The 27,885-nt window shown below is 40.3% G+C and overlaps 1 long non-coding RNA gene and 1 pseudogene across 1 annotated transcript; both read left to right on the top strand.

The window, feature by feature from the left end:
• The first annotated feature begins 16,450 nt into the window (after nucleotides 1–16,450).
• LOC109208263 lies at nucleotides 16,451–16,691 on the top strand. Its single transcript, XR_002065121.1, has 2 exons — nucleotides 16,451–16,558; nucleotides 16,639–16,691. It is a non-coding gene; the product is annotated as an uncharacterized LOC109208263 (long non-coding RNA).
• A 51-nt stretch (nucleotides 16,692–16,742) lies between these two features.
• On the top strand, nucleotides 16,743–18,262 carry LOC109208261 (annotated as a pseudogene).
• Nucleotides 18,263–27,885: the final 9,623 nt, after the last annotated feature.

The raw sequence follows: 27,885 nt of genomic DNA, 5'->3' as shown, positions 1-27,885 counted from the left end.
ATGGAAGTTCCCGTCGGACCATGAATGTTGTCTTTGGACGGTTAGGATAATGTCCTTAGACCATGATGTCCTGGGCCATGAAGCATATAATAAAGGATTCGCAGGCTATGAAATGATGCTCTTGAGCTATGAGAATGATGCCTCCTAACCATGATGCCTTTGAATAATGATGTGTGAAATTAAAGGGATCTTCAGGCCATGACATGGCGTTCTCGGGCTATGAGAATGGTGCCTCCGAACAATGACGCCCTCAGATAATTTGGCGATCTTTTAGCCCATGAAATGCAGTAAGTGGCGTTCTTTCAGTCCATGAAAGCGTAAATAAAGTGGCAATCTTTCAGCCACGCAAGCGTAAATAATGTGGCGATCTTTCATCCATGCATGCGTAAATAAAGTGGCAATCTTTCAGCCATGCAAGCGTAAATACAGTGGCGATCTTTCAGCCATGCAAGCGTAACTAAAGTGGCGATCTTTCAGCCACGCAAATGCAGATCGAGATAGTGTTCCGTCTCGGAAGGCAGAATGGTAGCCTTATGCCATGCAGATGGAGACAGTGTTTAGTCTCGGAAGGCAGAATGGTAGCCTTATGCAATGCAGAAAATGCAGATGGAGACAGTGTTTAGTCTCGGAAGGCAGAATGGTAGCCTTATGCAATGCAGAAAATGCACATGGAGACAGTGTTTAGTCTCAGAAGGCAGAATGGTAGCCTTATGCAATGCGGAATATGCAGATGGACACAGTGTTTATTCTCGTAAGGCAGAATGGTAGCCTTCTGCAATGTAGAAAATGCAGATGGAGACAGTGTTTAGTCTCGGAAGGCAGAATGGTAGCCTTATGCAATGTAGAAGATAAAAGTAAAGTGGCAGATGGTAATAGAGTTTCTTAGCTAATAACAAGCTTTGATGTTGGGATCGCTGGGGATATTGTGATATAGGGGACATCACTGGCGTGTGTGGATAGCGAATACTGAAGAAGTGTGGCAATTCATGAATCAATGTTTGTCTTGTGGGCGTATAGTATATCATATGCTTTCGTAATCCAAATGCCTGCATCCAAAGAAAACTCATGAGTTTTGTAGAGGGGAGGTTAGTTCGTATCCCTGCCAGCCTTGCTCGTCCTGCTCGACTTTGATCTGGTGATACGATATGTATCATTGGGGTAGCGTTGCTGAATAAACCGATTTCGATAATAAACATGCATGAGTTTGTAAAAAAAATATTACATAAGTACATAGTTAAGAAATAGCTTTTTAGATGAACCGACGACTATGACGTGGTTCAGGACATTGCAACCTCTCCTGCTACGTAATTTTGGGGGTCCTCCTCAAAATTCTACCCCAGTTTAAAGGGTTGATGCTTTCGACGGTTGCTTGCGATGATTGGCTGAAATTACTTCGAAATTTTGAGGGTACTCCTCAAAATCCTGCCCCAGTTTCCAATTGTGGGGAAAATGAAAATTTAATTGAATTGTGACAAAACCCATAAGGCTGCCTACGTATCCCCTCTTAAACGGGAATCAGGTCAGACGTAGTTCAAATTACATCATATAGGAAAATATAAGATTACACATAGTAGCGCTTGACTGCATCTGAATTGATTGGTTTTGGCCAAACTTCTCCGTCCATTTCTGCAAGTATAAGGGCTCCTCCTGTCAGGACCCGGTGAACCATGTGCGGACTTTGCCAGTTAGGAGAGAATTCCCTTTGGCTTCATCTTGATGCGGTAAAAGTTTCATTAACACCAGTTGCCCCGGTATGAACTGTCTCGGCTTGACTCTCTTATTGAAGGCTCTAGACATTCTGTTCTGATAAAGCTGACCGTGGCAAACTGCATTCATTCTGTTCTCATCTATAAGAGCTAGCTGCTCGTAACGACTTTTCACCCACTCTGCATCATCAAGTTTTGCTTCCTATATGATTCTGAAGGAGGGAATTTCCACCTCGGCGGGAATGACTGCCTCCGTACCGTAAACCAACATATAGGGGGTTGCCCTGGTTGATGTGCGGATTGTGGTGCATTGCCCCAATAAAGCAAATGATAGCTTCTCATGCCACTATTTATGCTTCTCTATCATTTTCCTCAGTATCTTTTTGATATTCTTATTGGCGGCTTCTACGGCTCCGTTCATCTGAGGTCTGTAGGCTGTAGAATTCTTGTGTTTGATCTTGAAGGTTTCACACATGGCCTTCATCAGTTCACTGTTGGGGTTGGAGCCGTTATCAATGATGATTGACTCTAGAATCTCGAATCGACAAACGATGCGGTCGCGGACAAAGTCTGCCACGACTTTCTTAGTCACTGCTTTGTAAGATAATTCTTTGACCCATTTGGTGAAATAGTCGATCTCTACTAGGATGAACCTGTGCCCGTTGGATGCGGCAGGTTCGATTGGTCCAATAACATCCATTCCCCAAGCGGCGAAAGGCCATGGTGAGCTCGTTGCATTAAGATCATTGGGAGGTACCTTTATCATGTCTGCATGTATCTGACAGCGGTGGCATTTCCTAACATAGTGGATGCAGTTCGTCTCTATAGTCATCTAGAAGTAACCAGCCCGGAGTATTTTCTTTGATAAAACAAAACCGTTAATATGTGGACCGCAGGTCCCGACATGAATTTCCTCTATCTTCCTGGATGCTTCTTTTGCGTCAACACACCTTATTAATCCCAAATCAAGAATCCTCCTATATAGGATTTCTCCGCTGTGAAAGAAATTGTTGGACAGCCTTTGAAGTGTGCGCTTCTGAGTAGTGTTTGCAAGTTCTGGAAATTCTCATTTTGCCAAGTAATCCTTGATATCATGAAACCAAGGTTTTCTGTCTGCTTCTTCTTCGACATGAGCACAGTAAGCTGGCTGATCATGGAACTTTACTGGAATGGGATCAATGAAGTTTTTGTCCGGATTTTGTATCATGGATGACAGGGTAGCCAACGCATCGGTGAACTCATTCTGGATTTTGGGCACATGTTGGAATTCCGTCTCTGTGAACCTTTTTCTCAGTTCTTGCACGTAGTGCAGATACGGGAGTATCTTGGAGTTCTTGGTTGCCCATTCTCCTCGTACCTGATGTATAAGCAAATCTGAATCTCCAATTACTAGCAATTCTTGAATGTTCATGTCAATAGCCATCTTGAGCCCTAAGATGCAGGCTTCGTACTCGGCCATATTGTTGGTGCACGGGAACCTGAGTTTGGCGGACACCGGATAATGCTGACCGATTTATGATACTAGAACTGCTCCTATGCCAACTCCCTTGAAATTTGTTACTTCATCGAAAAATATTCTCCAACCATCATAGGATTCCGCAATATCTTCTCCTACGAATGATACCTCTTCATCGGGAAAATACGTCTTTAGGGGTTCGTATTCTCCATCCACGGGGTTTTCGACAAGGTGATCTGCTAGTGCCTGTCCCTTGATTGCTTTCTGAGTCACGTAGACAATGTCGAATTCACACAACAGGATTTGCCACTTGGCGAGCTTGCCAATGGACATGGGCTTCAGAAAGCTGTACTTCAAAGGATCCATCCTTGATATGAGATATGTAGTATAGGCACAGAAGTAGTGCTTCAGCTTCTAGGCCACCAAAGTTAGAGCACAGTAGGTGCGTTCCAACAAAGAATACCGGGCCTCGTACGGAGTGAACTTCTTGCTGAGATAATAGATGGCCTGCTCTTTCTTCCCTGTTTCATCATGCTGCCCTAGGACGCAACCGAAGGCACCATCTAACACTATAATGTAGAGTAACAGAGGTCTACCTGGTTGAGGCGGTACTAAGACTGGTGGTATTGACAAGTATTCCTTGATTCTGCCGAAAGCTTTCTGGCAGTCATCAGTCCATTCAGTGGTGGCATCCTTCTTTAAGATCTTGAAGATTGGCTTACAGATAACTGTAGATTGGGCTATGAACCGGCTGATGTAGTTATGTCTCCCCAAGAAACTCATTACATCCTTCTTGTTCCTTGGTGGTGGAAATTCTTGAATGGCTTTGATCTTTGACGGATCCAATTCTATTCCCCAGAGACTCACAATAAAACCAAGCAATTTTCCAGCTGGAACCCCAAATACACACATTGCGGGATTCAGCTTTAGGTTGTACCTTCTTAGTCTATTGAAAAACTTCCTCAAATCTTCCATGTGATGAGTGGCCTTCTTTGACTTAATGATGACGTCATCCACGTACACATCGATCTACTTGTGTATCATATCGTGAAAAATGGTAGTCATGGCCCTCATGTAGGTGGCCTCTGAGTTCTTAAGGCCAAACGGTAGTCATGGCCCTCATGTAGGTGGCCCCTGCGTTCTTAAGGCCAAACGACATCATCTTGTAGCAGTACATTCCCCACGGCGTTATGAAAGTTGTTTTCTCAGCATCTTCTTCATCCATCCAGATCTGATGATAACCAGCGAAACAATCCACAAATGATTGCAATTCATGCTTGGCGCAATTGTTGATCAGGAGGTGTATGTTTGGCAAAGGAAAGTCATCTTTTGGACTGGCCCGATTGAGATCCCAGTAGTCAACACAGACTCTAACCTTCCCGTCCTTCTTCGGCACTGGCACAATGTTAGCAGCCATGTCAGGTATTCCACTACCCTGAGGACTTTAGCTTTGACCTGCTTGGTGACTTCTTCCTTGATTTTCAAACTCATATCTGGCTTGAATTTTCTGAGCTTCTATTGTACTGGTGGACATGTCAGATCAATCGACAGTTTGTGTGCCACAGTAGATGTACTCAGCCCGGTCATGTCGTCATACGACCAGGCGAATATGTCCTCATATTCTCTTAGAAACTTTGTGTATTCCTTCTTTTCTGATGAAGATAAGTGAACGCTGATCCGTGTTTCTTTGACGTTTTCTACATTTCCTAGGTTAACAATCTCGGTCTCGTCCAAGTTGGACTTTGGCCTATTTTCACAATTCTCGACTTCCTTAACGATCTCTTCCGGTATGTCATCTTCCTCTGAGTCTATGTCGGTTTGTTGTGTTTTCTTATTGCATGTCACAGTCATTGGTTCATCAAGATAAGTAATAGTAATGCTGTATAAATAAAGTAATGAGAGAAAATAATAAGAGTAAGATTTATAAGAAAACCGAAATGCTTTGATAAATTCCATAACTGTTTTTGACCATTGGAGCTCTTTCTTACGAAATTTAAAATGCGAAAGGAAAGTCAACTAGTAAAATAAAAAGAAATAGTGCATGATGCTTGTTCAGCCTTGCTACCCCGAGGCTCGCCGGGCTCTGGTGGTTCTGACGGTCCAGTTATTGAGGCATGCTCCTCTGCTTATAGCTTGTATGGAAGGGCCTTCCTCCCCCTCCTCCTCGAAAACGACACAACAATCCATGTCATCGTCTTCCAAGAACAAATTCCCCACTGCTACCAGTGCTTCCTCTTCTTCTGACCGATAGATAACTTCGGCCGGTTGGAAAGTCTGTTCCAAGCATGGTATTGGCTGCTCCAATGGATAGTAAGGAGCACGCCATGGTGGCGACCAGTCGTTGAATTCTTTCTAGGTATACTCATATCCCAATCCGAAGGTGGTGCCATGTTTCTTGAGCTTGATGGGCTTAGCGATTCCTTGGAGATTCTTGCCAAGTCCTTTGCCAGGTTCATATCCGCTCCAGTTCAATATGCTTTCAATTTTGTTATCCCACTATTTGTCTTTATCAACGACGTTGACTCGCTCGATGTGGTGGTAAATTTCCCTGCCTATCCTTCTTCTGCCTCCTATCGCTAGGATGTTCTGGCGACTGTATATGGGATTGCTACCGTCGCGGTGAATGATCACCTCTTGGTGATTCCACTCAAACTTCACTACTTGATGTAGTGTTGACGCTACGGCCCCAGCGGCATGAATCCATGGTCGTCCCAACAACAAATTGTAAGATGCCGGCACGTCTATCACATGAAAATCAACATCGAACCAAGTAGGCCCCATTTGCAAACACAAGCTAATTTCCCCAATAGTGGACCTTTGGGATCCGTCGAAAGCTTTGACGTTCATGGCCCCGTCCTTGATCTCATGTAGCCCCTTTCCTAATGTCCTGAGTGTCACCAGCGGACAAATGTTGAGGCTGGACCCTCCGTCAATAAGGATCCTGGTGATAAAATAATCTTCGCATTGCACGGTGATGTATACTGCCTTGTTGTGACTCAACCCCTCTGGCGGCAGCTCATCTTCGTGAAAAGTGATCTTGTGACTTTCTAGTACCTGTCCTACCATGTTAGCCATCTCTCCACCGGTGATGTTACTTGGTACATATGCCTCACTCAGCACTCTTAGCAAGGCATTCTTGTGTGTATCGGAACTTTATAGCAAAGCAAGGATAGAAATATGTGTCGGTGTTTTGCGTAGCTGATCAATGACTGAGTATTCTTTGGCTTGTATCTTTCTCCAGAGATCGTCGGGACCAGTTTTAGTGATTGTTGGCCGACTAGGGGCCTGTTTGCTTGACTCGGTTAAATGCTCTGGGGTATAAACCTTGCCGGTTCTTGTCATACCCTGTGCCGCAACTGTTCCCTGAACTTGACCTTTCCTTTTCTTCTGGCCGCTGTGTAGTCCCAAAGTATGGCATTTGTGTGGAATGGTGTTACTGCCGAGATTGCCACTGGAATTGGCGTGGCTATCTTTACTCCAAGCGGAGCAGGTCCCTTAGACGCTAAAACTGCAACTTCAAAGGGTGTAGGTGACATAAACTCAACCTCAATCGGCGCTGGCATCTTTGCAGAGGATGATGCTTCAAACTCGAGTTGCATGGAAATGTTTACCTCGGCGTCCCCAGAAGGCTGAATCTGGACCACAATCGGATTAAGGGTGACTACTGGCTTCTTTGGATCGTCGCCTTCTGTGCTTAAACCGATTGATCCCTTGGGGTCCCAGTCATCCTCTATCTCGATCACGTGAACCCCTCAGCCCGTATGGTCTGGCAGAGGGTTATTGCGGACATTCGGAGCAGGCTCCTTTGCTACAATGATCTTTTTATCAATCAAAGTCTGGATTTTATCTTTCAGAGAGCGGCATTCATCAATGGTATGTCCTTTCATGCCGGAATGGTATGCACAGGATTTATTTGGATTGACCCACTGAGAAGGGTTTTCAGGGGTTATGGCAGGGATAGGGGTGACATACCCAGCAGCTTTAAGCCTTTCGTACAACTGGTCAATTGGTTCAGCAATGGCGGTATACTGTTTGGGAGGCCTGCGGTCAAAATTTGGTCGAAGTCTAGGGAAGTTTTGATGTGGGGGAGGTGATTGATAGTGGGATGGTTGGGTGTTGTAGGCTTGGTAAACATGTGTTGGTTGGGAGTAATTCGGTGAAGTAGGCTGATATGCAGGAGGTGGAGATGACTGGTAAGTGGGTGTGGAGTATGGTAAGAGGGTGAGGGTGCTTGGTAATTCGGAGTAGGTTGATAGGTGAGTGGAGGCATTAGAAGGTTTGGTATTTGATAGGGGATTTGGTCCTCTGTGCAACCATTACAGCACCTACATCCCTTTTCCTGGACGTACCACCAGACTGTAAAGCCTTATTGGTAGCTTGCAAGGCTTCAAAGTTCGTAACCATACCACTCTTGATGCCTTCCTTGATCCTTTCTCCTAGCTTGATAATGTCAGAAAATTTGTGGCCTTCGATCATCATCAGTCTCTCATAATACTATGGGTCTTGGGCCCGAACGAAGAATTTGTTCATTTGCTCTTCTTCCAAAGCAGGTCGAACCTTAGCAGCTTCTGATCTTCATCGAGTAGCATACTCACGGAAGGTCTTTGTGGGTTTCTTCTTCAAGTTTTGAATATAGAACACATCTAGTGTATTCTCTGTGTTGAACCTGAATCTGTCCATAAAATCAGACGCCATGCTTACCCAGTTCGACCACTTCTTTGGATCTTGGCTAATGTACTAAGATAAGGCGTCTCCCTTTAAACTCCTCATGAAAATCTTCATGCGGATTTTCTCGTCCTTTCCTACTCCAACCAGCTTGTCACAATATGTTCTCAAGTGGACCCTTGGATCCCATGTACCATCAAACATCTCGAACTTGGGAGGTTTGTACCCCTCGGGCAGTTTGACATTGGGCTGTATGCAAAGATCTTCATAGTTTAGCCCCTCAATTCCCTTACTACCTTCAACGCCTTGAATTTTGCTAGTCAACTTTTTAAGCTCTTTGGCCGTATTTATGATGAGGAAGTCCTTATCATCGTACTCGGGTGTGCTTGAGATGGGCTAGGTGGAGTGTGGCACAGTCTCCACGTAGATGGGGGTATTATGTTGGGTGTAGCAGTGGTCATTTGTGGAGTTCTGGAGTTCTAGGATGAGCAGTGGGGTGTTATTTGAGGTATGGCATGTATTGCAGTGNCCCTCACCCCTCTTATTTCCTCAGAAGCTACATTTTGAGCGTTAATCAGCTGAGAAATGGTCGAGATGCTTCCACCAACTCTTTCTATACATTCACATTCTTCTAGAGTGGTCTTAGAGAAGTACTGCTTGCGTGTGCCCACTCTGGGATTCCCTAAGGGGACCTTATAGAATCTGAACACCTGAGTTAGGAGAAAGCCATAAGGTAATCCATGATTTCCACCCTTAAAACTCGCCACCTTCTGCATATGATCAATCATGATGGTTGGCAAATTGATTGGAATAAACTCGTCAAGTGATTCCATTAGGACCATGTCCAATTTTGTAGCAATAGAGCGTCTGTCAGAACGGGGTAAGAGCACTTTATTGACGAGTTCAAAGAGAAGCTGGTACTCAGGAAGCAGTACCTTCTTATGCACTTGTTCCCCCTGTTGAATAGCTTGCTCTTTCATGATGGCTCTCCGAAAGTTTACTCCACAAACACCCTTAACTGAGTTCATACCTTCACACGGAATTCTGAGAACCTTTCCCAATGTTGAAGCGTCGAGTACAATGTCTACTCCATTACAAGCGCACAGATGTGATCCCCCTCAGAATAAAACTCCTATCTATTTGGTCCCACAAGGACCTTCCCCATACACGGCATCATTGGCTCCATCGAACAGCTTCCCTAGCTCGCGCAGTCCTAGTAGCAAGTAAGCTCTGGCCAGATGTCCGCCTTCATTTCCATCAGCAGTCCGGCAGTCTTCGACCCTTTTCAGAAACTTCTTTTCCAACTCTACTATACCTCGCTCCAAATAGACCAATCGTTTGTTGGCGCTGATAGCCATATCCTTCCACTATTTGTTTAGTTTTTGATTGGCTTCCTGTATCTCACGGTGCTCGCTTTCGCATTCTCGGATTCTCTTTCGCAGATGGTTGTACTTGACATGTGCTTCGGCCTTTTCATCTATGATTTGTTACCTCGAACAAACCCAGGCTGGCCCAGACCCTATGATCATCCTCCGACCAGCCCAAATAATAGGGAGCACAACCTACGTGGTATTTGTCTGGTTTGATGGTGTCCTGTCCCAAGACAATCTTGCAGTGCCACATATGCCGAGCCTGGCACCTGTAAGGACTATCCTCATCTTGGAAGTCAGCCCGAAAGTGACTCATCTTGTCGACCCTGGGTATAACCTGCTTCCTACCCGCTTGTCTCGCAACCCGAAGAGGTACGTAAGGGTACGTTCCTCTTAAGCCAGTTAGTATCAGGAAAGGTGCATCCCTGGACCGGACGATGAATGCCTCGGTTCGGAACCACTCAAACATCCATTGTACCCAGTCCTCAGTCAGATTTTCGAAGAGTTCGACCCATTCTCTAGCATTCTCCGGCTGGGCGAACATGTTGGGCATGTAATTCATTCGCTTTGGGTGATGAAAGGCGATATGATCATCCCCTTCCCTTCGATGGATTTCCTGTCGGTACTCACCCTTTTGGAGATGTTTTACGAGCCAAAGTTGAAGTAGCAGATTACAACCCTCGAAGTGTTTGGCTCCCTGTTGACACCTTTCTAGGGCACGGTATATCTCTGCAATGATCATTGGTACGAGACTGAATGGTTGTCCGTCAATTCCCTCCATTAGAATTTTCGTGACCATAGCTAGCCTGGTGTGGATTCTTGCTTTCATCATTGGAAACACTGTCATCCCCAAGAAACAGAACATGAAGACAAAGACCCTTCGGTGAATATGCCCCCGTGATCTAAGGACGAACTCATCAGGATAAGTACGCTATGATTTGCTGTGACCGTACCTCTCATGCAAATAGTCAAAGGGAATGTATGACTCTTTCAAACATGTCAAGTCTGGATTCTTCTTTAGACCCATCATTTTGAGAAAACCTCTACCCTTGCGGTTTTCCAGCAATAACAAACCCGGAGTTTCCCACGGCATACCGGCTAGTCCTCCTATTTCCTCTAGCAAGCGTGTCATCTCAATGTCCCCGAAGCGGAACACAGACTTATCACAATCCCAGAACAAAGTAGCAACTTCTATAACCTTGTTGTTGGGTTGAATTTCCCAAAGAGAGGGTAGGTTCCCCAAATATTTCTGGATGAGAGTCTGATCACTGGAGTGAAAATCCTTCCACCAGCTTAGCTGTTTAGGGTGGATGTTGGTGACCATGCCGAATCTGGGGACTTCGTTTCTCATGTTTCTACAAGACAAAGGGTTAGGCCCTTACCCCCACCAGAATCGACTATTAAATATCAATAAGTTGCATAGAAGTATTTAGTCCTCCAAATAAATGCATAAAACGTGGTAGTGTCCGTTTGGGTTTTAGGAAAACACAGTGGACTTTGGACAAGGCTATCTTAAAGAGTCATTATGCGGACAACATAACTAACTTGGTTAGGTTTGGCCATGATGCATGCCCAATTAAACAGAGTAAGGTTTCTTTGGGGTATTAGACTGGTACCCTTGAGCGGACAACTCAAGAGGGAAAGGCGCGGAACCGTCGACTACACCGTTGATCGACTGGTTTTACCGCAAATATGCCTTTGCCGGATTTAGGGGGTATTAATATCGGAAGAGCGCAACCACTCATTATAAGCGTTGCTATGGTATTTTGTTTGTCACGAGTGGAACATGATGTTGAAAACATATAGTTGCAATAATTAAAACAAGTTGTCACGTATTTGCACATTCATAAAGTGATAATTACAATAATTTAAAACAGTAATAAAGGAATGCAGTAAAGGAAAGCAGTAAAAGAAATAAGGGAAAGAAACAAAAGACAAGTCAGTTTTGTAGTAGAAGAGGAAATTAAATGCTTAAAGGGATTAAACAAATAAAGGCACATAAAAAAATCTAAAGTCACAGTAATAGCTTGAAATGGTAAAATCCTAAAAGAAAAATCCCCAGCAGAGTCGCCATGTTGTCGCGCCAACTTTTTCTTGCGAATCGGGTTTATGACATTTGGGAAGACAACTCGTTTCCTTTTGGGAATTGGGTTTTGAATTGAAGAGTCGCCACCTAATGATTTAAGTGCATTAGGATACTAAGAAGGGTTTTATTCAAGTAACTAGAGATTGGGTAAGGCCTTGAAATTATCCCAAGGGGAAGGTGTTAGGCACCCCTTAGGATCCACTAGTGTAGTTCCCGGCCAAACTATTGTTGTGACTTAAGTACAAATAACACATAGGCAAATAAAACTCCAAGTAAGAGGGGATTTTCACATAATGGTTACAAATAAGCAAAGTTATAAAGAAGGAAAGGGATACTGATTTTTCCTTATAGAAATAGTTTAAAATTTGGAAAAAAAAAGCAAAGAATCAAAGAAACAAAGGGAAGGGGGTTCTAGGTTTATAAATAATATGGATCACCCCACACGACATCCGACAATCACTCCTCAGTGAGGGGCTACACGTGATGTTATCGCGTGGTCATCATATCCATATCTACCCTTTCCCACCCCGTTAAGTTATTAAAGAGCGGAATGGTCTCGTTTACTTATTCCATGCTATTACCCACCCCAATCCTATCAGACCCAGAGGCAGTTAGGACTACCAATCCTAAAGGGAAGGGATATTGGTCTTGTTTATAGTTTCAAAGGCAAAAACTCTAAGGCGACATACAAAAACACGTACAGCAAGTTGGGGGAATACACATAAACAAGTGAAGGGCTCTGATAGACCTCCTTTAAACCAAAGAAAGCACATAATTTAGCATGACTTACACATACTGTTTAAGGTCCGATTAAAACTTAAAGGTTGAGACAGACTGATTTATTACATAGTTCAGATAAGAAGCTCGAATCAGGCCTGCCTGCTGGTTGTAGCTAATAGAATCTGATTCAGTTATAATTTTAGCCCTAAGGCTTGCCTAGGTGTTGGACGAGGCTCCAATAGGCATGATGTCTACTGATTTCAAAAACGATGAAATAAACTGAATACATACTGATTTAAGAAAGTCGTCAGTTATTAAAGAAAGCAAGTTTTACCAAGAGATCATAAGTTCTGCAACTGATGGTCGTCATTATTACTGGTTTTAGACTTATAAGCGGGTGAAGTGATTCAGACTTGATCAATAACTCTTATGGACATGCTTTCTATGCGTGTTAATTTTAAACCCCTTTTAACAGACATGGTAAAATGCAGAAAACCTATAAGCATGATATCTAGGTGCTAAATTTCGTTTCTAGCCTATGAACATGATATCTAATTGCAGTTGATTGATTAAGACCTATAAAATGATTGCTTGAGGAAGAATGTATATGCAAGATTCAGAAAGACCTATAGGCATATTTTCTATGTGTGTATGCAGGACTCAGATTTTCGGGTAATTATAGACATGGTATCTATATAAGAGAATGCAGAATTCCTATAGATATGGTATCTATATGAGAGAATGCAGAATTCCTATAGACATGGTATCTATATGAGAGTGCAGAAATTCAGAAGTAACCTATAGGCAGGATATCTATATGAGAGTGCAGAAATTCAGAAGTAACCTATAGGCAAGTTATCTATAAGAGAGTGCAGAAATTCAAAAATAATCTATAGGCAAGTTATCTATATGAGAGTGCAGAAATTCAAAAATAACCTATAGCCAGGATATCTATATGAAAGTGGAAGAAATTCAAAAATACACCTATAGGCAAGTTACCTACCTTTTGCATACACAGTTATCCCTCCCCTTTTCACTAGCCATCCCCAAGAGTGTATTACAAAATTATTACAGCCCGGAATGAAAATTAAAAAAAAAAGAAAATACATCAAAAATTAATAAGTACAACCAAGGAGAGCCTGATTCAGACTTTCTGTCTGAAATATGAAGTAAACCAACTCCAATGAGATCATGATCCAAAGCCTTTCTACCATTTGAATGTGTCAGAGTTCCCTAAGAGCCTCGTATGGATTCCGGGCAGTGCTCACACCTAAATGTATCACCAGATTAGGACATAGGGCAGTGTGGAAGGGCCAGCCCTCGAGTGTCCGAGTTCAGAGGGAACTCAAGGTCCCAAAGCAAGGCTCACAAGAGGGGGGTAGAACATAGGGACTGAGAGAGAGTGCAAGTGCAGAAACAGAGCTGTGAGAGGGGAAAGGGAAAGGGAAACAACTTAAACCAGTACACATAAGGGTATAGGGGAGGTGGTAAAGAAGCAAAGACAGGCTGGTGGGCGTACCCAACAATCACTACTACAAAAAGGACCTTTGGCGGCAATTATTTAGCGGCAATAAGACAATGATCACTAATAAATTCTTTAAGCTTAAATATTAGCGGCATATGATCATTAGCCAGTAAAAGATATCCTTTTACAAGCAATTAAAAATAATAGTCACTAAAAATTACTAATTATAATTAATATTTTATTATTTGAACTTTCCCCCCGCACAAAGAAGAGAAAATCTTTCCCTCCAATTTTTTTTTATACCTTTTTTCGTTTCCCTCCCCAATTAGAATTAGAAAATAACAGAAGGAAAACTTTGAATCGTTCTACTTGAATCAACTTCACTACCAAAAAGCCCTAACTCGCTGATGCATCAAGGCCAGTGCGCAGAAACTTCACTCCCAAAAAGCCCTAACTCGCTGCTGCATCAACTCCAGTGTGCGGAAACGCCAGTGCGATTTACAGTGCGTCAACTATTGTGTACATCTTCTTCCCAGGTAAATTATTTCTCTTCGATTTTACAATTGATTTACAGAAAGATCAATTCAATATTTACAGAAGACAGTGCGTCAATGGCAGTGTTAACTTCTCTTCGTCCAATCAATTTACAGTAGATTTACAGTAAATCAGTTCCTTCCAATCGATTTACAGTAGATTTTGTATTGATGTTGGTCGATTGATTTACAGCAAATCAGTTCCTAACTCTTTGTTGCGTCAACAGCCTGTTGTAGTGCTGGTCCATCTTCTTCCCATGTTAAGTTCTCTTTTTCCCCTGTTAAATCAGTCGCCTGCAATCGATTTACAATAGATTTTGGATTGATGCTTGTCGGTTGATTTACAATAGATTCTGTGTAATTTAATCTAGTAAAAGTCATGTTATATGGCTGTTCTCAGTATTTGTTTGGTCTATATTTCTTGTCCAATGAAATATGTATTCTGTAGATATTGCAAAAATAAGAATCAAACAGTGTTCTGCTGTAACTATAAAGGAATGAAATCTGGTGCCTTAGCATTAAGCTTACTGCTTGAACCTACTTTTGAGGAGCTGCTTATTCTAGGCAGTGTAGGCGAGCCAACTATTTGCTCCAGTATGGGTGAATTATGAAAGTGCTAGTGTGGAAATGGAAGTGTTAGTGTGGAAATGGATGTGTTAGTGTAGCTGGAGTGTTATATAAATGGGTGAATTATGGGAAAGGATGGCGTGCGAGATGGGGTGTTGTCCTATTATAAGGTTCATGGACCGGATAAAATTGCTATGAGTCCAGGGAAAGAAAAGGGGTTAAAGGTTATCGGGGATGAGTCTTGGAGGTATATGAGGAAGGCTAACAATTGACCGTATGGATCCAACAAGTGGAAACCATTTGGGGAAATACATTTGAAGGTAGATGTGTGTGTGTGTGTGTGTGTGAATGCACCACAAATACATACAGTGAATAATTTAAAAACTATGGGAATGCACCTGATCAAGCATATCCTTGTTTATTGTTTACTTTTGCCTTAACTTTTAAGTAAGTTTGTTAGATACTTGTGAGTTAGCCTTTTCGAACACTTATGGAATGTAATCTTGAAATTTAAGTTGTTGTGCAACTTGGGCAATGCATCAATTTGTATATTTTAAGGATTGCATTGAATTTTATCTTAGAAATGTGAACTTTGATTTATCAGTCTGTAGACAGGAAATTAGTGTCAAAGAGTATGGACCATAGGACATGGATGCTCAGAAATGCACCATTAAGATAGAAATCAAGAAAATTTGACTTATTTTTTAGCTTCTGTTCTCATATATTGTAGCATAGGTCATCAGAGCAGAAGACAAAAGTTTGTAAAAGTTGTTGCATGCATATAACTATTGATTGAGGAATGTAAATCTTTTACTAGATAAAATGTATGCTGGGTGAAGGAAATGAAGAATGATAACCTTAAGAGGAATAGTCCTATATCAAAGTCTAATCTGTTTGTGTGTGAGGACAGATAAGGCATGATTTGTTTACTACCAGAGTATCTTATTGTCCAGCATATGAGAATTGAATAAATCATCTCGTATTTCTTTTCTGGTTGCTGATCCGCCATATCTGCCCTGTGTCATAAGTTCCTACAGATTCTGGATCACTCTTCCGTAATTAACTCTTGTAATTTTCAACCATACTTAATGTGAGTCATAAATTATCCTCTACAGATTCTGGAAGTATGCCTGTATCTGTCAAATTACCTCTACTTGTGGTAGGCTGTGGGTATATATATTCTGATCAACTAGCAAACCTACAACAATATGTCATACAGGTCTCCTCAGAATTGCTCCAGCTACTAATCCTCCTAAAAGGCTGTCATATGTTCTTCTTCACTTTCTTGATCATCTTCCTCGATTGACTCCACAATACTCCAACGACTGTGTTGGAACTTCAAAAACAGAGGTGTTTAATGTAACCTCTGTGCAACAAGATTTTAGAGGAAGAGATAATTGTGAAAAAAGTGAAGCCAACCCCCTAAAACTTGTGCACTTAATCTACAAGAGACGCTAGATATAGGATGGGAGATTATATCTCTCCTTATTATAAGGAGGCCATGGATTTCTCTCCTTATTAAAGAAAGGACAAGTCAACTTCATTATATGTTATATTTCCCATATAACCTGTTAACTTTACCGATTCTGCACTTATTCCATGACTCTGTTGCCTGTGTTATTCTGCTATACCTTCAACTAGTGACTAGAGGATAGTTGTATAAGGCTAGAAAGTGGATCCTTTAGTATACCAATTGCTATTTCGTTTAATTATACCAGTAACTTGGTATTGTTATTTGTTAGTAACTAGTACCTTCCTTTATTGCTCGCATTCATCTCTCTAGAAATCTTTTTGCCTGTACATATCTTCTATGGAAGCTAATCCTTTAAATGATGGAAATTTGATATCTGGTGTTCTTCGTTTTATGTGTATTCTCCTCCTTTAGAAGGATATGCTTCCGGGAGCTATGAAAAGGCAAGACTACGTTTTGCTCATGCAAAAACTCTACTTCCATTTTCATGCTTGCTTGGGCTCTTTCTTGAAGAATCTGGTGAGCGTTTATCAATAGGATTGTTTTAGGCTTCTACTGCCTCTGGTTTCTTAATCAATTTTATATAGTGAATGTTGCAGAATTTGAACTAATACAAAGAGAGGAGACGTTGCAATTCCCTCCTAAGCCTCCTGCAAAGAGAAACTGGTGGGGAAGTATAGTGACACCTTTTGCTGGAAATAACATGCTGGTCCTTTACAGCTGCGTGTCAAATAACTCAAGCAAGTACTTTGTGAAAGTGCTGCACAATGAACGTCTGATTCCTATTACAGTAAGTTTTCTGATCACATTCTTTTGAACATGAACCACAGGTTGTTTCACCATATTATTATTCAACATCATTGCATTTTGAGTATCCTTAATAATTTGTTTGACGTGAGGAGTATAAAAATGAAGTGTTGGAACATCTCCATCAGTTACTATTTAAACCTTTCCTTGTCATTATACCGTTATTTAACTGATTTAACCATATAAGTTTTTACCATTTGATGACCTTTGAATCTTCTATTCTAGGTATTTGGATTTCAATATGTTTAGATTTCCAATGTTTGCAATAAATTGGTCTACTAATATTTGGTAATATTGAGCTTGTTTTTCAATATACAGTGAATAGCATGTAATTAAATTAAGATTTCCACTTTCTGCGATGAATCTGTCAGCTGGTATCTGGTAAAATCAAATTTGTTCTCTACTTGTCTACATTTGATAGCTTCCAACTTCAATTTTGTCCAGACACAATTAATTGACGATCTTTAATATGTTGTACCGAAGAAATGTTCTCAATTTGAGCACCAGAGTGTTAAGAATAACTATAATTTTCTAAAGTTTTCTTCATGTTTTACTGGCATCCTTAGGTCATCCATGATGTAGATCGGCAGGAGGCTCCTGTGCGTTTTATTATTACAAGTGATGGATTAGTAGGATCTGATGGTCCTACACAATGTGGGGAGTTTGATATAGCATTTATGTTCTGTTTGCCAAACATGATTGTGATGGCTCCTTCTGATTAAGTTGAGCTTTCTCATATGGTTGCAACTGCTGCCCTTATTGATGACCAGCCAGTTTGCTTCCACTACCCTCGCGGCACCCTTTCAGTGACGGACCATTCCTCTGGTAGTGGAATTCCCATTGAGGTAATATTTCGTCAAAGACATCTAGAAAAGTTCTGACTCGTTCATAACAAAATAGTTTAGAGCAGGTTTGGTATGCATTGTTAACCATATACTTTTACTTTAAGTTATGTGACATATTTAAGTATTTTATCCGACAATCACTTGTTTGGATAACATGATCAGTCTACATAAAACAATCAAAATAGCCCTTCGTATTTGAATTTAATTAGTTAAAGATTTAGTCCACCTTGCTTGAATATTGCATTTATACACTTGTTATTTGGTGATCGAGGAGCAGGTTGGCAAAGGGAGAATACTTACAGAGGGTAAAGATATTGCTTTACTTGGCTATGGTTCCATGGTACAAAATTTTCTTAGAGCTCAATCTCTTCTTTAGAAGCTTGGTGCTGAAGTGACTGTCGCTGATGCAAGGTTCTGCAAGCCTCTTGACATAAAGCTACTCAGACACTTATGCAAAAACCATTCCTTTCTAGTTACAGTCGAGGAAGGCTCTATAGGAGGATTTGCTTCACATGTTGCACAGTTCATGACTCTATTGCTTGTGTTATTCTTCTATACCTTCAACTACTGACCTTTGAATTTTCTATTCTAGGTATTTGACTTTACTAAAATACTTCATAGATGAGACTATACATACTTTTGGGACATTAATGAAGCAGATTCTTGCAATTTTGCTTGTGTCCCTTTATGGTTATGGACTTTTAGTTTCATAACCTCGCAAACTATTATCAACTTTGTTGTTTGGCAACATTTACTTCCTATTGACATAGTTATTTTATAATTTCAGGTCATACAGTTTAGCGGGTGGAAGATTTCAATATGACGAAGAGTTTCAGAGATTATTTGAAGATTGTTATTCGTTAAGATTAGTTATATAATGACATTAGCTATTTACTTCAAACAATCCGAGTTATTTTTTTAAGGTTTTGTGATATTAATATTTTGGATTAGTACTTCCTTTTGTTTGTTAAGATTTAACGAGATATACTATAGTTTTGTGAATTAATATCAATATGTTTTGTTATTTGCATTATTTTTTGGTCGAATGTAGTACATATTATTAATGGTGGCTAAACTTACCGTTATAGCTTGTGAATTTTAGTGCCAATTTAACAGGATTAAGACGTTTATATAGGGATACTGTAACCATTATATTCCTATTAAAGATAATTTTTAGCGGAAATTTAATTGACTTTACTATCCATTAAAATGGACGCTAAAGGGGCATACTAATACGTTTTTAGAAGAGATATTGTTGCCACTTTAATTGCCACAAAACAATTACCGCTAAATGTATGGACTTTTAGCGACAAATATTTTGAATTTAGCGGCTATAAAAATGGACGTTAAAGGTGCATTATTAGTCATTTTTAGAATGGGTTTAGCAGCCATAATAATTGCTGCAAACAATTGCCGTTAAAGCAGATGAGTTTTAGCGGCAATAAGTCATACCTTTTACCAGCTTTTTGCAGAAATGCCGCTAAAGGCTTTACCGACCCCGGCATCACCGGCTAAAGATCTATTGCCGGTAAACGATATAGCGGCTATTGTTATTGCCGCCAATGCTGTTTTTTATTGCCGCCAAAGATCTTTTTTGTAGTAGTGAATGGGAAATGTTGGCACACCTATAAGCCTATGAGAACACACTGTTTAGAGATTAGGATCCCAAAGGACCAAGTTTAATTCATGGACAGTAACTTACATATTGCCATGTCTTAAACCATATGCTCAAACACATAAGGATGTAGGGAATAGGGATTCATAGCAGAAAAAAACATAAAGAAAGCAGCATGCTAAGAGCTCTACAGAAATAGTAAGTAGGCATAGATACACAAACTATAAATAAACACATTGTTGTGATGCTGAAGCTTAAATCAAGACATACCAGTTTCAAAGAAACAAGTAGAGAAAAACAGTAGGTCTTGTAAACATGCCACAATGCTGACAAGAAGAGATTATATTGTTGTGTATAAGTGTAAGTCAGGAAGACTGTGTCCTGTTCGCGTGAAAGACTTAGGGTATTTATAGTTGAAAGTAGGTGGTGAAATAAGGTAAAAATCACAGTAGTATGTTAACTTAAGAACTCAGAATCAATCAATTAGAAATCAAGGAAGTACTCCCCTTAGTTATAGGAATCAAAATCAAACGAAAAGATTCAGCACCATATAAGGCAAGAAGAAAAAATCAGTGCATGATTAAATAAGGAAGGAGTTAAGGTTCAGTATGCATATAGTAGTCAATTAGGACCAAATTCAGGAAAATTCCAATTAAGGAAAGGCTCAGTATAACAAGGTACCATAGAAAATAAGGTAACAAAATCAGTTAATTAAAACAGGCGAGTAAAATTCTAGGGCTTTGAAAGAAAGTCTTTCAATTACCAACAATCAAGGAAAATCAGAATCAATCATGTGAAGTCATGATTCTATATTCTCAGCATATAAATAGAGGCGAATGAACAAGAGTAGCAAACAAAGTCGGCCATATAGACAGAAGGGAACAAGAGATGCAAACATAATCATTCAGAGATGGTGTAAATAGGCTAAGATTCAGCAGGACATATTTGAAGCATGGTGACCACGAGACATTAACAAGAATCGGGTAAATAGGCTAGCGCACAGAACCAAAGCAAAGGATGTCAGGCTAACAAACATAATCAAAGCGAAGAAACATGCTAACACATAGAGACAAGGCAAAAAAAATTAGGCTAACACACATAATCAAAGCGAAGAAATATGCTAACACGCATAACCAAAACGAAGAAAAATCTTTAGAAATTAGGGTTTTTAGCAGAGTCAAGCTAAAAAAAAGCAGTAGGAGCATAAAATTGGTCAGCATAAACAAGAAAAAGGTTTAATCATAAAGAAATCGGTTGAAACATGCGTAAAAGAACTCCAAGAAATCCTAGTTTTTCAAAGAAAGTGAAAACAGTTCAAAGTAGATGAACTTTCAGAAGAAGCTCAAGAATAAGCAGAACATAGAAGAAAACATTCTTACAGCATGGAAATAACACCGTTTTGAGAGATTCAGGAGAGAGTTAGGGTTTCAAAAGGAAACCCTAATAGAAGTTGAAAGAACCTGTTGAAACTTCACCGATCGTGACATATAGGGTATGATTTTGCCCAAAGTCACACCGGAGAACCCATAAGTAACAGAACCAGGAACCCTAGGTCCAAATCAACACGGACCAGGATCGTCGAAGGCCCTAGAGATGTTGAGCAAGGCGATAAGAGGCCCATCGGTGACTTGGGGTTGAAAGGAGGTAGCCGGAGATGGCCGGGGAAGGAGGCGATTTGACAGAGTTTAGGGTTAGGTCTTGAGAGAGGAGAGAAGAGGAGATCATCTGAAGGCGGCGTCTTTGGTAAAATGGTATAGGGTTGGGGTCGTTTAGAAATTAAAAAGGAAAGGAGTTGTTTGGACCGTTGATCTGGGAGATCAACGGTTAGGATTAAAATAGGTAGGTGGTTCTGGTTTTTGGGTAAGGTTCAATGGGGTGTGGGTCGGGTTTTTTAATTGTAAAATTGGGCTGGAATTGGTCCGGTTTTGGCCACAATCGAAAGCTAATTATGGCTATAACTTAAATAGCCAATTTTCCCCTATTTAATTTATAAAAAATAGTAAACTAATTTTTGGAAGCAAATTAAAGGTAGTAAATTAATTAATAATATATAAATATTAAATTAAAAATACTGGACTCAATTTTGTAAGTATAAAATGCAATTAAATCTTAAAATAGGCTAATATTATAATTATATGCAATTTAGCTTTAAAAATACTAAATAAATTTGTAAAACTATACAAAAATTATGTTAGCTACATTTTTGCATAAATATAAAACGCCAACAAATAAATTACCAAAAAATAATTTTTGAAATAATCATTGGGTTTTTATGGATGAAACAGGAAAATAAATCATTTTAAAAACCTTAAAATTATGGTAAAAGTAGTAAAAATGCTTGGATATACTTATATATGCGTATATATGCTATTTTAAAGATATTTTGCATATAAAAAATATACAGGGAAAAATTGGGTATCAACAGATAGAAAAGATCCTAAGGGCAAAATACCTAGGAGTCAGAGACGTTTGTTATTACCAAAGATGTGATTTCCTACAATTCATGCAAATGACTAGAAGATATGATGTATGAAATGAGAATCAAGAGCAGCCAATAGTGAATTTCAGGGAACGATTTTAAGTTGTTTTGATTTATTCAAATCAGAACTAGAAGTACCACATAAGTAAGTTACTATAAGAAGCATATATTGATGTAAGATAAAAGATATGGCAGTTCCCCCTTAGGTTATGTGACTAAGTATTTACTCCAGATGTTTATAGTCGGAAATGATTTTGAAGTGTATAGATAGTTTGGGGCTAGATATTCCACTTTCGTGTAAGACAGATGAACTTTCTCTAAGTGTGATCCATGCACATAGTTTAGAAGAAAAAAAACGGATAGTATGCGACCGTAGAACGGGGCCGGATGGTGAGAGAAGTTAGAACAACCTTGAGCCTTACTTTAGTTATCTAGAGTAAAAGAGAAAATGTGATTCTAGCAGGTGTTTAGTAAAAGAATAATAAGTATGTTTTGAGTTGATACAGTGAATTAACACTTTCAACAGAGGTAGTAGAGGTACAACTTGATTCACTTAGCCAGGTTAAATCTAGTGAGTGGATGACAGTTTGAAATAACGAACGTGTGTTAGAACCCGAAGAGTTTATGTTAAACCCCAAGTACAGCGACAGTGAAAAAAAAACCTAGAAGTAAGAGCACAAACATTAGAAGAATAGCCTTTAGGAATTATTGTAATGTGGTTTCTCCGGGATTGACAGTGTGAGCCGAGTTAATTTATTAAGATTGTGTATGATAGTTTTGAATACATTAGCTTCCATTAAGTGAATAATTTAGTTTTCCTAGTATGAAAGATTTCTCGGAAGTAACTTGGAAGATGAGTCGTCATTGACGTAGAGTGCAAAGAATTGCAGCAAATAAGGAAAGTTATATGGATCCCAACAAAAAGAGAAGGATCCACAAGTATAAAACCTTTGGTCTAAGGGGTGATGTGAAAAGTTTCAGTAAGTCCAGTTAGAGATTTGATACCTGAATAGTTAGCATGGGATATGAAAAAGAAAGTCAGTTCGGTAATGAGGGAAAATTGTATAATTACCACAAGGATTATGTCTAACATGTGTAAGAAACACAAAGTGAGTAGAATGATCACCGAGCTTAGTTATTGATAATAAAGTGATCACAGGAAAGCTATAAAATCATGCCTATTTATGTGTCACGAGGGTAGTGCCATTGCACAAGACTCTAGTCTTCGGAGTACTGGTCAAAGATTTAGCTCACAACAATTCTAGAAGTGTTTTCAGGAAGTGCTTAAGAAGATAATCAAGTGTGGGTAGTATAACTCTAGATTGAGGTAGAGAAGAGAACTCTGGTGAAAAACGTTCACCACTTAGCCAAGATAGCAGTTCGACTTCGAACTCCGAAGATGACAGAGTTGTTGTCTAGAACAGGACTTGTTCCCCTTTTTGTAACCGAAGAGAAAGAGAAACAATTTGATGATCCCTACGTGTTGCAGTTGAAAGAGAAGATTCACAAGTATTAGATGATGACTTTTGAATAAGGGGGAGATGATGGTACTTTGAGGTACTAGGAGATTGTGTGTCCCAGACATAGATGGACTTAAAAAGGGAAGATCATGCTAGAAGCCCATAATTCTAGGTATTCTTTCCATCCAGGTTCCCAAATATGCATCATGACCAAGGAGATTTATTTGTTGAACGACATGAAAAAGAACGTCGTAGACTTTATGGCCAGGCAGAGCATTTTATTTAAAGAGTTGAGGATATGTCCTTGATGTTAAAAGTAATTGGGATGATCACATACCTCTCATTGACCTTGCTAATAATAACAATTACCATTTCAGTACCAAGATGGCACCATGCGAGACTTTGTATGGGAGAAGGTGTATATCGCCAATTGGTTGGTTCAAGTTGGTGATTAGGTGTTTCTGAAAGTTTTGCCTAAGAAAGGCATTATGAGATTTGGGAAGAAGGGAAAGCATAGTCCCTACTATATTGGGCCATGTAAGATCTTGCGAAGGATCGGTCAATTAGCTTATGAGTTGGAGCTTCCACAAGAACTAGTGGTGGTACAACCAGTATTTTATGTGTCATGTTATAACATTCACGTTTCCAGCACTCAAATACTCATGTCAGTTCAGTACTCAGATACTCATGCCAGTTCAGTACTCATATACTCATGTCAGTTCAGTACTCAGATACTCATGCCAGTTCAGTACTCAAATACTCATGTCAGTTCAGTACTCAGATACTCATGCCAGTTCAGTACTCAGATACTCATGTCAGTTCAGTACTTAGATACTCAAGTTATGCTGGCATCAAGTAGGGAGTGGGACCCTATATTGGAAAAGTTATCAGGTTATGCTAGCATCAACTAGGGAGTGGGACCCTATGTTGGAAAAGTCATCAGGTTATGCTGGCATCAGCTAATAAGTGGGACCCTATGTTGGAAAAATCATCAGGTTATGCTGGCATCAACTAGGGAGTGGAGACCTTATTTTGGCATCAACTAGGGAGTGGTGACCCTACGCTGGCATCATGTTATGCTGGTATCAACTAGGAAGTGGAGACCCTATGTTGGCATCAACTAGGGAGTGGTGACCCTATGTTGGCATCAACTAGGTGTTGGGACCCTATGTTGGAAAAGTCATCAGCTTATACTGGCATCAACTAGGGAGTGGGACCCTGTGTTTGAAAAGATGCAGTTAAGGATTGGTGACCCTATACTAGCATGGCTTTGAACTTTTCTTCTTTTCTTTCTTTGAATTTGACTTTTCATTTTTATTTAAGAGAATGAGTAAAGAATTTGGAGGAGACTTCCTTTTGGGTTGACTATTGCTGCAGAACTATTTTAGTCTCTGCATAGTTTGCTTTTGTTACACCTGCTTCTTGCAAGGTTTCTTTAAATTACACCTGTTTTTCCCTGTTTTTCAAACAAAGAACGATTTTTCACTTTGAAACAGTGGTTGGTTTTGAGGCCTTGAGCATTTCAGTCACTTGATCTTGGCCCAACTTCTTCAATAAAGATCCCCATTACTTGCTTGCTTTCTGGGGATTGGTTTCATTCCTAAACCTGGGGATGTTGACATTTCCAAAACTTTAACGTGATGGTTAACCCACGTGGGACTTGGCCTTTTTCCACCTTATTTTGCCTTTATGGGCATTTTACTTTGATTTCTTTTCTTTTCAAGAGTTTCTGACTCCGCAGCATCGGCCATCATGGCCAGTCGAGGTTGACTTGATGCACCTGCTTAGACTGGGTGCTTTCTTAAATATTAGCTCGTATCAGACAAAACCCTGTAAATCAGTCTTGCCATCCTTTCTTTGTCTTAATTTCGTAATAGAATTAGACCGAAAGGGACTCAAAGAAAAATAAACAATGGAAAGTGTAATGAATTCAAATGAGAGGTGTCTCTTTCGGAGAAAGGAAAGAAGGACTTATCTGGAGTACATGCGGACTTCAATGAACATGACATGCCTCTTGGACTGGATACCCAATCTGTGCAAACCGTCCAACTCTCATAAACTAATCATAACTCATACCTTAAAACTAAGAAACCTTGCTAGGACTCTGTCGATACGATGACATTGAGGATCCCTTTTTCGATCAGTCCTGCCCTTTGTAGGTCTTCACCGGCTGACCTCTCTCATTTCTCTTCTCACCGTCGCCTTATAGTGCTCTTTGCGAGTTTTCACTAACAAGACCCTCTCATTTTCAATTTCTCTGCTTACCGTCGCCCTATGGTGCCCTTGTGGGTTTTCACCAATAAGACTCTCTCATTTTATTTCTCTTATTCGATTGTATCAGATCCAAGTAACCATATCCTCCAATTTTGAACATCTTCAACCGACTGATCGGAAGGGCTTGAATAGGACTCGGGGTAAAAAGAATTTGGATTAAATCGCAACTTTAGAACCTTTCAAGCGAAACCATCACCATATCATCGTAACTTCTACACCAGTTTCAACTTTGGGGAAATGTGGATTTTTGTTTTGGTGTGACTGAACCCCAGAGAGAGGCTGCCTTCATATCCTTTCGGAATCAAGTCGAACGTAGTTCAGGGAACTTTGTTTTTGATTTTCTTCTGTCTTTTTTTCTTTTCTTTTTTTGTTTTTTTTTTCAGTAGCACTTTCAGGTTCCAAAGAGGGTAATAAAAAAAAGTAACTAGCTCAAAGGGTTTGCAAATGGTTGATAGTTTTTGGGTAGCGAGAATGAAAGCCTTAGGCATCCCAATCAGAGAAATATTAATACTGCAAAAGGGGTTAAACATAATACCTTTGGAACGCATCCGCATTGATAGCTATTTCGAGGTCATTTCCTTCAATGTCTCCCAAGTACAATGCCCTTTTTAGCAATAGGTTTCTTATAATGTACGGACCTTTCCAATTTTGAGCAAAATTTCCTTTTTCTTCCTCGTGATCTAGGAGAATACGTCTCAGAACGAGTTTCCCCACTTCAAAGATACTAGGTCGCACTTTCTTGTTGTAGGCATGGGTCATTCATTGTTGATAAAATTGTCGTGGCAGACTACAGCCATCCGCTTTTCATCAATCATGGCTAATTGTTCAAACGGGTCTTGACCCATTCATTATCCTCAATCTCAGCTTCAACAATGATTCAAAGAAAGGGAATCTCAACTTCTGCAGGTATTACAGCTTCAGTGCCATAAACCAATAAATAGGGTGTTGCCCCAACTGATGTGCGCACGGTTGTGCAGTATCCCATTAATGCAAAAGGCAGCTTTTCATGGCATTGTCTAGGACTTTGAATCATTTTCCTGAGGATCTTCTTTATGTTCTTGTTCGCCCCTTCAACAACATCATTATCTTTGGGCCGATAAATGGTAGAATTCCGATGCGTAATCTCAAATTGTTCGCATACCTCCCTCATTAAACGGCTATTTAGGTTTGATGCATTGTCAGTAATGATAGTCTTAGGAATACCAAAATGACAAATAATGTTGGAAGGCACGAAGTCCACTGCCGCTTCTTGGTGATGGCTTTGAAAGTGACTTCTTCAACCCACTTTGTGAAATGATCAATGGCAACTAAAATGAATCTGTGCCCATTTGAAGCTTTTGACTCGATCGGCCCAATGACATCCATACCCCAAGTAACAAATGACCAAGGCAGTGATGTAGGATGCAACTCTAAAGGCGGTGCATCAATCAGAACACCGTGTACCTGACAGTGATGGGACTTTCAGACAAAACTGAAGCAATCCTTTTCCATGGTCATCCAAAAATAACCCACTGGGAGAATTTTCTTCGCAAGGATATATCCGTTCATGTGGGGCCCGCATATTTCCGAATGCACTTAGTTCATGATCTTACCAGCCTCTTGGGCATCTACGCACCTTAAAAGATTCAAATCTGGAGTTCTTTTGTACAAGACCTCTCCGCTCAAGAAGAAACTGCTGGCTAGCCTTCTATTGGTTCTCTTTTGGTCTCCATTGGCTTTCTAGGGATATTCTTTTGTTTTCAAAAATCTTTTGATATCATGATACCATGGCTGAATATTTGTTTTGTATTTCAACCGCATTGCAATAACCATGCCATTCTCGAATTTGGATCTCCAGTGGGTCGGTATGGACATTACCCGGATATGGCAACATTGCCGCCAAAGTAGCTAGCGCATTAGCTAACTCAATTTGGAATCGAGGGATGTACCTGAATACAACAGACTTGAACTGTTTGCTCAAATCTTCCACATGTTGCATGTATGGGATAAGCATGATGTCTCGAGTTTCCTATTTACCTTGAGCTTGCCGAATAATCAAGTTAGAATCTCCCATGATTACCCATAATGCAGGCTTCATACTTAGCGGTGTTGTTTGTACAAAAGAACCAAAGTCGGGCTGTGGCTAGATAGTGCCGACCAGTGGGCGAAATCAAAACTGCCCCAATCCTGACACCTTTTGCATTTACAGCTCTGTCAAAGAACATTTTCCAAGCATTGGTGTCTTCTGGAATTACCTCAACTAAATTTACTTCCTCGTCCGGAAAGTAAATACTCAAGGGTTGATATCCATCATCAACAGGATTCTCAGCTAGGTGATCCGCTAAGGCTTGAGCTTTTATCACCGTGCGGGTGACATAGACAATGTC

Source organism: Nicotiana attenuata, unplaced genomic scaffold (assembly GCF_001879085.1).
Source record: "Nicotiana attenuata strain UT unplaced genomic scaffold, NIATTr2, whole genome shotgun sequence".
NCBI classification, from domain to species: Eukaryota; Viridiplantae; Streptophyta; class Magnoliopsida; order Solanales; family Solanaceae; genus Nicotiana; species Nicotiana attenuata.
The sequence above is the reverse complement of the archived record's forward strand: the minus strand, read 5'-3'. Positions and strand labels throughout refer to the sequence as shown.